We start from the raw sequence: 12,166 nt of genomic DNA on the forward strand, positions 1-12,166 counted from the left end.
GAGGGCAATGGAAGGGAAAACTAATAAATTATCTTTAAGAGGCAGTTTGGACCCATCTTGCAGACGCTGTGTCTACATCATGGGGTGCTGCAAAGCTGAAGCATTCTAAATGGGTCAAGCTCACAAAAAATCATAAGACTGAGAAAAAATTGTAACTTCCAATTTAAATTAAAGGGGTTTGGGTTATTTTCCTCTGGGTTTTGCAGCCTTGGGAGAGTATTGAGGCCATGGTTTTAAGCACTTAAGCAGCCTTTGAAGGACTTTTTTCCCAGGAAAGTGGAGATTTGCAGCTAAATTACTTGTGTCAATAGCTAGGTGTTTAAGCAAACAACAGAAGAGGTTGCAATCCGAAAAGAAATCCAAATGCCATGGCATACAAGAGCAGTGCTGCAGTGTTCAGCCTGGTTGGAGAATGTTCTTTGTTAGAAACACAAAGTGAAGCACACCCAACAGCACCCAGAAATCTGCAGGCAAACATTTGCATTTTTTCACTTTTGTTTACAATGTAGAACATACTTCTATCTTAGCAGATTTTTCTCACTTTTAACTTCTCAGAGCTCTTTCAGGATTACCAAATATTGCTGGGATTGACTGGCTCTGTAGTTCCTAGGATTAGGCTCCATGTGCTTCTTGACTTGCAGCCATTTGGCGGCCGCTCCATCGTTACACAAATGTAACGTGCAGCAATGACAAGAGCTTCTTGCCATTCAATTATAAAATGTCAGGCAGCCAAATAAGAATATGGGATTACCTCCTGGGCAACTTAAATTTATGTAATATTGCCTTTGGGTTGTTTTCTAGCCAGGACACTTAATTGCTAAGAAACGTGTTTACAGCTTGGTGTGTGCATTATCAATTTGGGCCCGTGACAGGAGTGACAGAATGGTAACAGAGATTGCCCAACAGTCTGGAAGAGGCTGCCACCAGTGGGGAACTTCACCATGGTGCAAAAACTGGACATCCATAATAACAACAACTGTCTCTGACCCAGTCAGGAAACAAAAGGAAAAGCAAGGCAGTGTTTGAAGTCTCTTACCTGCCCTAGAAGGGTCGAGGTTTGCAGAGTTGATTAGGTGCCTTAGAGCCCAGATCTAGTTTTTCTCATCCACATTCATCACATTTTATTGCTTGCTAATGGAATGACAAAGAAGAAATGGTCTAAATCTAATCATGCTGCACTTGAGTCTGTCTGTAAACCCGCAGCAACATCGAGTATCAGATACCCAAGGGGTCTCCCATGCACACACTCCCTCTGGTTAATGGCCTCCCTGCTCAGCACACCGTCACAACAGGGCTCTTTCATTCCCAGCTCTGCACAGCCCCACTGACATTTCCATTTGCTGTCCCCTCACCGCGGTGTTTGGTGCTATCAAAGTGCCACCCGCTGCTCCACGGGCTGCACTTAACCAACCTCCCTCTCCCTGTGCTCCCAGATCCCCTATGATTGGCAGGAGGCTCTGGGCTGCAGACAAGGTGAATCCTGTAAACATGGCAAGAGATAAGGCAACAGCAAAGGGAATGATAACCACAAAAGTAGCTCACAGGGTTCAAGGGATGGAGGAACATGCACTGTTTATTTTCTGCGCTCTTGGATCAGCTGCAATTCCACGTGTAAGCAAACTCGTTCCACCTCAGCTTTAGGACCTGGAAAGTCCCTTAGTGCTGAGCATTATTTAACAAAGAATATATGCTTTCTTTATCTTTTATCTATATAGGAAACAAAACAAAAACAAAACAACCGAGACATTTGAACAATGCCTACAGCTCTGACTTAGGCCATGTCTCTGCCCTTGTTTGCACTGATGTAAATCAGAGATCGCTGCAAGAGATTTAAAATTGGCCCTTAAATTTCTTATCACATCACTCCTCTGCTCTGCCAGTGATCTGTTCTGTGTGTTTCTAACAACAGTGCCCGTGCTTTTGCCAAGCCACAGTTACACATGGAATGCTTTCTCTCTCTCCAGGTACATACACTGCCTGTCGCCTCTTCTACTTTCATAAAACACACGCAGCTTTCATCCTGATCCCAAGAAGTGCACTATCAATTATACCAATCCCAAGATTTTTTAACTCATTTCCCCAGCATTTGCTCAGCTGGCTTGCCCATCCCATTTGTTTATGATGAATTTTTTATGACATAAACAATTACTTATTCCCAGGTGCATTTAACCAGAAGAGCAGGAACAGAGAGAAATAACAGACTTGGGACTGCCTGGGCTTGCATGGTGGCAGCAACAATACATTTACAGGCTTCAAAGGCACTGATAGGGTTCCTTCTGCATTTTGGGGGGCTCATGACTAGAACTGGCTGGCAAAAGGTGATTTTGAATGCACAGGGAATCTCTTGTTTTCGTTTGGTTTAGTTTAAAGGAGCACAGCAGCACTTTCACCTGAGAAATCCAAGGGTGAACCTGGTGGTGGAGTAACCCATGCACAGACATGAATGTGCACACAGCTGCACACTCACACACACCCTTGCACACCCTTACACACTCAAGGCAAGGCTTGATCTGCATTTCTGTCTCTCTGCCTTGACCCCTTAACACTCTCAGCACCACCACGGCTCCTTCAGCAGCTCAACAGCTCCCTAACTTCTGTAATATCTGGGGCATGGATTAAATTCCATGGTTTGAATAATGGCATTGATTTTTTAATTTCTTCAGGAAAGTGATTTATTCTGTCCTTAAAATCCCTGTAACTGATGTGTATTATCCAGCAGTGCCAAGTTTTGTCAAGGGCTCGAGAGAAAGGGTGAATAAAGACACAGACACAGTTTTCCTCTTATGTCTGCAGACTACTCCTACCTCTGAGCTGCCAGGTAATATCATATAAGTCATATTAGCCCTTGTTCCCTTTCTATCCATGGCTGACATAATTAGTGGAGTAAAATTGATGTAGCTGATGGTGACACAAGGCTGAATCTGCATCAGTCTGAAAACCAGGCAGCAACAGCACTGAGTAACGTGACAAACTACCCAACCCTACGTACACTGTACATTTCTCCATGAAATCCAGGCAATGTGGCCGGCATGGTTTTCAGCTTGGATGCTTCAGCAATAAAAAGATTTTTGATAAAGAAAGTTTAAGAAATAGGATGTGAAAGTCTGTATCAAACAGAAATGATCCCCAAGGTACATTAAGATCTGACAGTCACCACTCAATTAGCAAGTGGGAGACAGCTGTCTGTCTGTCACTCTTTCTCTTCCTTGAACACAAACACATTCAAAGTCAATCCAGATCTTTTTTTTCCATCAGCAGGTTTAGCCAGTTACCTTCCGGATGTGGAACAAGTTTAGGTACCAATTCTTGTAACTCAGTAATGGTCCAGTGTTATTCTGCCTCTCTCTACTTACAATGTCTGACAAGCTAATTGCCAAAGGAAAGAGAAACCTTCTCCCAGACACTGCAGCTCTGGGACTCAGGTCTATTTAGATTTGCCATTTGTCTGTCCCCGTTTCTAAGCACAGTTCAGAGAACTCTCCGTGAAGAATAAGGCCCTTTCTCCCGGACCCTTTGAGAGATTTCCTATTAGTCACGAGAATAATTAAAGGTTCCTGTTGCATTGCATTAGCACCTTTCATGTCATTAGAGTCCAGCTGCAGTGTGAGAATCACATATTTGCTGAGACTCCTGTGCCAGCCAGCGAGCTGGGAGCAGAGCTTTACATTTCATCACTTTGTAAAAGAAATACAATTAAGCAGTGTTCCCTGATCATATTGCAGCTTGCAAGAGGGGCTCTAAGCACCGATCACTAGAATGTCTGGCCATGATTGTATTGAAATGATGCCTTGACGGGGGTTTATGAACACATTGTAATAAATCCATGGCCACCTAAGACTCCGTAATTGTCAGTGTACTGCACACGAAGCTGCTCAGGACCCCCAGTGGAAATGCCCATTGTGCCTGGGCACAGCACATGGCACCTCCACTTGACTTATAAGAAAGCTTTCACCCTTTATTAGTATTGCAGGTGTTGTGCCACGGGGTTGGGGAGTTTTGAGTTCACCCTGCAAAGGCTACTGGTGCAGAGATGTAGTTTATTATAACGTTGTTAATTGACAGACTTGTATGCCTGTCTAGTCAATAACAGCCTGCTAAAAATATGCATTAAGCAGAGAGAATGAATCAGCTGCTAATAGCAGTCTGCCTGATTGTCAGCTTCTATCTATCTTCAGGATTTGTCGGAACCTTGTCACTATTGTGCTCCGGCAGCTCCAAGCCTGTAACATATTTATCCTCCAAACACCCCTCTGGGGCAGGGCGGTTGTTGCTCTCACCAGTTTACAGATGGGAAACTGTGATATTGAGAGGGAGAGTGATTTGCCCAAGGTCACGTAAGAAATCTGTAGCAAAACAGGGAATAGTTCATCAGTCTGGCAACCCCAGGGGGATTAACCTACCCCCCGCCAGGACATCCTTCTTGTCTCCTTCCTCTTTCAAATCAGCAGAGTTACAGCGATTTATACGGGTAGAAATTCTTTGAAATTCCTTGAGAATGCAGAGTCTTCTATTTCTGAATGGGTGAAGTATTAACTGTAAGGCCCCCTTCCACTATTCCAAAATGCTGACATCCCCAAGCCAGACTTTAAAACATTAAATCTACAAAACTTCTTTAAAACTAGTGCCTCCTTTAAAACCAAGTTCTAGCTCTTCTCTTTGGGTGCATTTCTTGTAGCTGTTAACACCTCTAGCACCAGGTACAGAGAAACAATGAGCACTCTACACTGCTGTGGGGAGGGATGCAATGAGCAGCAGTGTCAGAGAGAGATGTGAATCTGTGAACTGGCCTTGAGCCTTGGCAAGTACACGAGTCCTTTAGTTCATGTATCAAATACGTTTGCTTGTAATTCAGTAAGATGACATAGGATTTTAGGGAACATTAACTCATGTGTTACTGTGATGCTGTGATTTATTATGCTGCTGCTATTATTAATGCTTCTTATGTGCTACGCAGTGAACAAAATTAAGCTAGACATGATCCTTCTCAAGAAGTTTGCCTTCCAAATAACATATGATAAATGAAAAAAGATAAAGGAAGGCTGGGGCAGCTGATCTCAAGAACATGGCCATAAGGTGACTAATAATGGGCTGGAAACATGCCCAGGTTGTGGGCACAGAAGCTGAGCCGTGCCAGTCACGCTGGAGGGGGAGGAAGGTAATCAGGTGAGAGGAGCAGAGCCAAATGCCCATTCCTGCAGCACAGCTCCATGTGTCCCGTGGCACTGGTTACGCACAGGATCAGCCATGCCCGTGGTGCCCCTTGAACAGCCCTCTGCCACTGCCTGGTGAAGTGGGGCCACAGCTGTGGGCCTCAGTTTGGAAACCAGAGGTGAGTTGTGGATGCTCCAGCAATGAAAGTGTTCAAGGCCAGGTTGGATGGGCTTTGAGCAACCTGATCTAGCACAAGATGTCCCTGCCCATGGCAGAAGGGTTGGACTGGGTGATCTTTAAAGGTCTCTGCCAACCCAAACCATCCTATAAATCTGTGAATTTTTTATGTCTGGCAAGTCTAGAAGTAAGATGGTAAAACCAGCAACATCTAGTCAAAGGAAAAAATCTGATACATTTGCTTATTTTTGCCTCATACACTCTTTCAACAAGGACCACACACATCCTCCACAATGTCAGGGTTGCCTCCTGTATCTTCCTGCATGCAGCTTCAAATCCTCAGTGTTTCAGGACCACCATTCTACACAGGGAGTCACTGTTAGAAGAAAAGCACTGTGGTTTCTCTTAGGCTGGGTAGAGACCCAAACCACCAGTTTTAGTTCCTCTGCCTGCCTTTCCTCCTTGTGATTCTCCTTTCTCTCCACAGTTTTGTCAGGGTTGCTTTGGGAAGTCAAACCCCTCACTCCACTCTTGTGTGTCCTGCAGGCAGCCCTGGCTGTAGCAGGGGATGATTCTGCAGCTTCCCCTTCCTGTCCTTGAGGTCTGTCAGCCTCTCCATCAAGAGGAGACGCTCCAGCTGAGGGTGCAGCTGCTGGAACTACCAGCCAGCCAAGGCTGCTGGGTGGCAGCACTCAGAGGAAAGAAGTACCCAGAAAGGCCCGAGCAGCTGTGCAATACACACAAACCTTCTCCTTCCTGGAAAAAGTGAGGGGTTTCAGCCTTTTTGAGAACCCCAAAGAATTTTTCTCCACCTTCCTGCAGGTGGAGAGGTTGGACAGACACTGGACTGAACCATCTTTAAGCCCTCCCAGCCCACCAACAGTTTCTGTTCAAAAGAAGTGTGTGCGCAGTTAAGTAAACTTTAAAGCTGTCCAGCCCACTGACCCAATATGGAAAAACCTTATTTAAGGCAGGTAGTGATGGATACAGTGTCAACTTTTACCGGGACACACTTTGCTGTAGGGAGACATGGGCTCTGAAAGCTGTAAGTTCCTGTCCTATGAAGGAAGAAGTGAGATCAGGGCTTTAAAGACAGCGTTATTTAAAAGTCTGAAATGTCCATTTTCAACTCACTAAGGTCTGGCATTGATAATTTCTAGTTCTCCTAAAAGACTAAAGTATCAAAGAAGAGCAGTGAAGGGACTTTGTGCAATGAGTGCCATCAAGGGAAGGTTGTCCCAGACAGCTGACAGTGAGTGAGCCTGATGAGTGGCTTCACCTATTTGCAACTCTGCATGAGCATCTACCAAATGGAGACAACAGCTCAGGTCAGGGGTGATGTGAGTGTGGGCCTGTACTTGACACCAGAGTGTTCCTACAGAGGAAGGTGCTCAGGAGATTGCAGGCAGCATTATAATGGTAAACACCAGAGCGAGTATATTCTGTAAGGAGCTGGCAAACCCTCGAGCAAATGAGAACTGAGATAACTTCTGCTTTTCTCTGTCTGCCCTCCTGGCAATATTAATTATTAAGGAGGTGAAGTCAATTCAGGACCCTCTAACAGTCCATGACAGTCCCATTATCACCACCTGAACTTCCTTGGCACCACAAAAGTACATGGATGGCGGCAGACATAGAGCTACTAAAGTCAAGGAGATGCTCCAGAATGTCAGCTACTGGAATGCTCATAGATATTAATGAATTCACAACTTTTCTGTGAGATGGGTCAGTATTGCTAACCCCATTTACAAATAAGGATATTGAGTAAGACAGAGGGGAAGTGACTCACTGAAAACCACCCTGTATTAGAGACAGGAATAGGACTCAGATCTCATGACTCCCATTCCTGAGACTCACCCACTATTAGATCGAAGCTGTAGAGCTCTACATTTGCTGAGGGCTGGAAGAGGGAAGAAACGAGAGGTGGGAAGGGTGCGGAGCTCCTTTGAATCAAAACTAAATGCAAGTTTCCTGGAATTAAGCCACCACTAATTTCAATAAATTTACTTAGATCTTGAGCTTTGGGATGGCATGAACAGCTGTGAATCATCTTGGCCAGTCAAAGGAATAATTAATTGTTGTGGGTAAATCTCAAAAGGTTTAGGGGTCAGGTAAGGTAAGCAGCAAAGCTTATCCTTGACTGCTCTTTTCTGCTCTGCAAACTGGAGGCACTCACTCAAACACTTACCCCGTGGATTCCTTATGCCAGATCTGTCCATCTGTTGCACACACTTTCTGCCTCATCTTCTATTTTGATTATAAACTATTCAGTGCTGGGATTGTCTCTATTTCAGAGAGTTTTATAGTACCTGCCATTGCACAGCCTTGATACATGTAAGGATAAAGAAGTACCAGTGGTGCAGCCATTGCCCAAATAGTAAGAGAGGCTGAACAGTTTGGCTCCTGTGATTTTTTTATGCTTCCTGATTATGGCAGGAGCGGTTTCCTTGTGGTGCTTTGATAGTTTTGCTCCCAGCACAGCTCGCAACCAGGAAGCACAAGAATGCAGAGCAATGATAACCAGGATTTGCAGAGCAGCTCAGCATGCATGATCAGAAGTAGGTCTGCAAAAGGGCTCAGCTCCCATTTAGGCACCAAAATCACTACCTAGATTTAAAGAAGTGCCAAGCTGGTGGGTTACAGAGCTCTTTAGAAGATCCAGCCTTCATGGCAGCTTCTGAGTGTTTGAGGATCTGGCTCAGTGTTTTAGATTGAAAAGGATCCGGGGCTGTGTGAAAAGCACTGCCCTGACTCAGTGTTGGGTATTGTTATTTTACCAGGTTCTAGTTTCTCTTAGGTACCATGAGATGAGACATGCAGAAAAGTCTTGTGTTGTCCATTAGCTCTTGATTCTGAACCAAACTGTAAAGCTTCGTGTAAAAGGATGCCTTTTATTCCTACTCTCCTGCCCTGAAAACTCAGCTCCTCCTTAGGCAGAGCCCGAGGTTTGTGATTGCCCTTCAGTTCCTAAGGCTCGTAACCAGGCCGAAGGAAATCTCATGGAAAAGGGAGCACTGAGTGTGTCTGTTCCTTCCCAGTGTCCCTAATCCTCAGCTCATCCCTGAGTGAGGGAGGCAGTGTCCCATGTGGTGGATTGTCCCTCAGGGTCAGGGCTCTAGAACGGGACAGGGTGTTTCCCATCTGGACCTCCTACCATTCCAGCTCCTTTTCTGTTCCAGTGCAAATACAGCCAGGCTATTGATGGTTTTTATAAAGTTTGATTTTTTCACTGGGTAGAACAGAGGCACTGCAGGGCTCAGCTGTAGCATTCCTGTGGAAGCCCTGAGAACCTCACTGAGAGCCCATAGGCATGGAGGAATTTAAAAGCCCTCAAGTCATGTCTGAACTGAGAACTTCAGAGCACAGACTTTCAGGTTCAGTTTCATTTTGAAAACGTCTGTAATGAAACATTTTGATATTTAAAAATTATTATAATTTACTTTTCCTTCCATGGGAAATTTCAAATATGTCACTTTTTTTTCCCCCCCCGAAATAGAACTCTACATCCCCTGCATAAATTTTCCAGGAATTTTCCCAAATTTTCAGATTCTAGGATTACCTATAAAGCAGACACGCTGGCTTTCAACCCTCTTCAGTGCCCTTACGCCACAGTCTTTTTTCCAATTACGATTACATTTTAAAGAAAGAGTTTATAATCCCTTGCCAAAAAAAAAGAAAAAAAAAAAAAAAGCAAAAAAAAAAAAAAAAGCTTCCTTTAGGTTCCAAGTCTGGAGAAAGGTTCCCTTTTGTTCCTACTAAAGAGATATGTTGCCTGGTGCTGACTGGGAGCAGAGACACTCCTGCATTCCCAGCCCTGACACTAACTGCCCCTGTGGCCCCAGGCTAATCGCTTAAATGCTCTGGCTCAGTCTCCCCATTGGTAAAACAGAGATAATGATACTTACCATCTTCTTCACAGGGGTGTTGCAGAGGAATAATTAGTTTGTGTCTGTAAAGCACTTTGAAGATAAAAAGCACAATACAATTGATAATAATTATTGCTATGCAGACTGGTTCTCCCTTCCCCAACAACTTACTGGTGCAGAAAGGTAAGGAAAGCGCTGAACTGAACTGTCTCCCAGTAGAGCCCCAGTTTCAGCAGAAGTGTTTCTAAGCCAAAACCGTAAGCCAGCCACCCTAAAATTTTTAAGCTTGAAATCTGCTTTAGTGACCCTAGTTCTAACTTGACAAAGTTAGATGTATCACTGCATGGAAGGGAGATTTGTTTTTCACGGTCTCTTTTTCTCTAGTCCCTCGCAGTTTTTAATAGCATTTTGTGCCTTCAAAAGCTTCCATCAGTCCCTGATACCTCTGCCTTGCCTGGCATGGGGCAGCAGCTTATTATACACGAGTTCGTTACAGCCTTGGCTTCAAAGCTCCCCGGTTCAAAGGGTGCCAGAAGTGTTGAGCAGGTCAGCACTTTAATGCTGATCCACACATCTTTAGAGGGCAGTAACATCGCCACAGTTTTGTTCCTGGGGGAAACAGAGAATAACTGGTTTGTAGAGTTCCCTTTGGCCTTAGCGCTGGCCACAGAATTGGATGCTCCTGGTGGCAAAGATCAAGCGTCACGGAACCCTGGAGTGGGTGAGCCTGTAGGGCTGTGATGTAGTGAATGAGTGAAAATGTGCCTTTGTGAGTCACTGACTTGTTCTTAATGGCAGCTGTGGAGGAACAGGGAAGGATAAAGGAATAAGGGGGTAAAAGAGCAAAAAGTACCAGAAAGGATAAAATAATCTAAACTAGTTCTTTCCATGCACTTATTTTTTGAGACAAGTGATAGATGGACCTAAAAATTATCAAAAATCAATAGCAGAAACTACTGCTTCAAAGATACTTCCTGCAAAAGCTGAACCAGATCCTCTTCCCAGCCTGGGAGGGAACATGGGGGGCAAGGAACAAAACGACCTAGATATGGAATATTGGTTAGAATATTTTTCATTTGCACGTAGACTTGAACTTCCCATACTGAGGGGCAAAGTCTCCTGCAGAAGGTCCTTCTTGCTGCATTTGTGACCCAAGAGGAAGCAAGAAAATGGAGAAATAATTCTGTTCCACGGAGAACCTGAAGACCAATTTCCAAAGAGACACTTTGAAGAAGTAGCATTTGAGTCACTGGGCATATGTTCAGGCTGAATCCAAATATTGAAAGTAAACACCAAATCTTCCTTTCTGGTATCAGCCAAAGCAGAAGAAGCCATTTTTGCACTGGGTACATTCGTTGTCTGTTAAATTGATCTGAATCAGAAATGGTACCAAGCCCTGCAAGAGCTTTGCACTCCCTGGTTTTAATCAAATGCAGGATGCCTGAAGGCAGAATTTGCCCTGCAGTGTCTGGTTGAGAGATTGATATTAGCAGATTGCTTTGAGTAAGAGAACCAGAGATTTTGGAAGAAGCAAACACAACAAAAGGGGGTCTGTGAGGGCCTTGGGAAGGGCTGTGTTCTGCAGCTCATGAACTGGATTACAACCCAGCCCTATCTGAAGGCTGCAACCTCTCCTGGGCTTGATTTATTGCAAAGCATCACTTAAATACAGATGCCTACAGACTGTAGATACCTAGAGAGTGGATATCTCCAGATAATTACAGAGAGATTATTTTGATGGCTTAAGTAGAATGTAGATCTTTCAGTCAAGATGGATGAATTTCTCAGCAAGGAATGAATGATTCAAGTGAGAGAGAAGAGTAAAAGATGTGGGCTCTAACACAATAGGGTCCATCCCAGCTGCCTGATTTCAACTTGGCTGTGAGAAAAACCAGCCCATAATTAGGACACCACTCATTTCTTATTTCTCTTGCTTCATCCCCTTGTTTCTGGTCCCTGGGGAAAGGGTTTCATTCACATAGAGCACACCTGTGGTAGCCCCTCAGTCTGCACAGGTGAGACTTGCATTTCTGAAAGGCTTTTTTTGCCAGTACTCCCCAGTTCCACACCCAGAGACCTGAACTTCTGTTTGCACAACCATAGAGACTGCTGCAAACTCTTATATTTTTGTGAGGGTATGGAGTGCACAGGTGCCTGTAAAAGGTAGAGATTTCATTTGGGAAGGAGATGATGCTTCATTTGGCCTAATCTATGGAAGTGTAGTTCTTCTGAGTCTCAGGTGAAAATGTAAAGCTTTCCTGTCTATAAAGCTTTGTCCTCCTGCTCAGTTTGCCTTAGGCTCAGCCATCCTTGCACCTTCAGAAAAATACTCAGAAATACATTTCCCTGCTTCTTTTTCCAGGGCCTGGGTGGCATGATCTCTTAATGCATCTGCCTGTTTATGTTAGCAAAATGGAAAGCAGCTTTGTTTATGGAAAAGATCTATTTTTGTTTTACTTTTTTCTCTCAACTAAACTGACTTTTATCCAGGATCGTGTTTTGCTTTGGGAAAAGAAATGTGCTGCAATTCTTAGCCCTAGCTTAAAAGTCAGGTCAAGAGGAAAGGGGGAAATCCTGATCATATTATTTAATTTTGTAGGATTATCCTGCAGCCTGGAAATCTAAAAGGACGGAAGAGTTAATATCCCTTCTTCCCTGCAACTTCTTGCTCTGTGTCCCTGTGCAATGACATTTGCTATTCTCCCATATATATTTACACAAGCCAGATCAGAAACAAAATCAGTATTTCCATCTTCTGGGCAGGGGGACAGTGTGTGGTATCCTGGGGAGAAGGCAATTTCAGAAGGCATCGTGCTCCCCTGAGGATAAATCATGTCACTGTGTGTCTTTCAAGTTCCTCAGACTTTGATCTTGTGAGAGATCGGACGGGATCAGGTCATGGATGGTAGATTTTGAATGTGGACCCAGAGAGGGCACTGTGACGTGGAGATGATGTGGTGGGGTGTGGAGCA

Source organism: Chamaea fasciata, unplaced genomic scaffold (assembly GCF_029207755.1).
Source record: "Chamaea fasciata isolate MVZ Bird 193981 ecotype frontalis unplaced genomic scaffold, bChaFas1.0.hap1 SCAF_21, whole genome shotgun sequence".
In the NCBI taxonomy this organism is placed as follows: domain Eukaryota; kingdom Metazoa; phylum Chordata; class Aves; order Passeriformes; family Sylviidae; genus Chamaea; species Chamaea fasciata.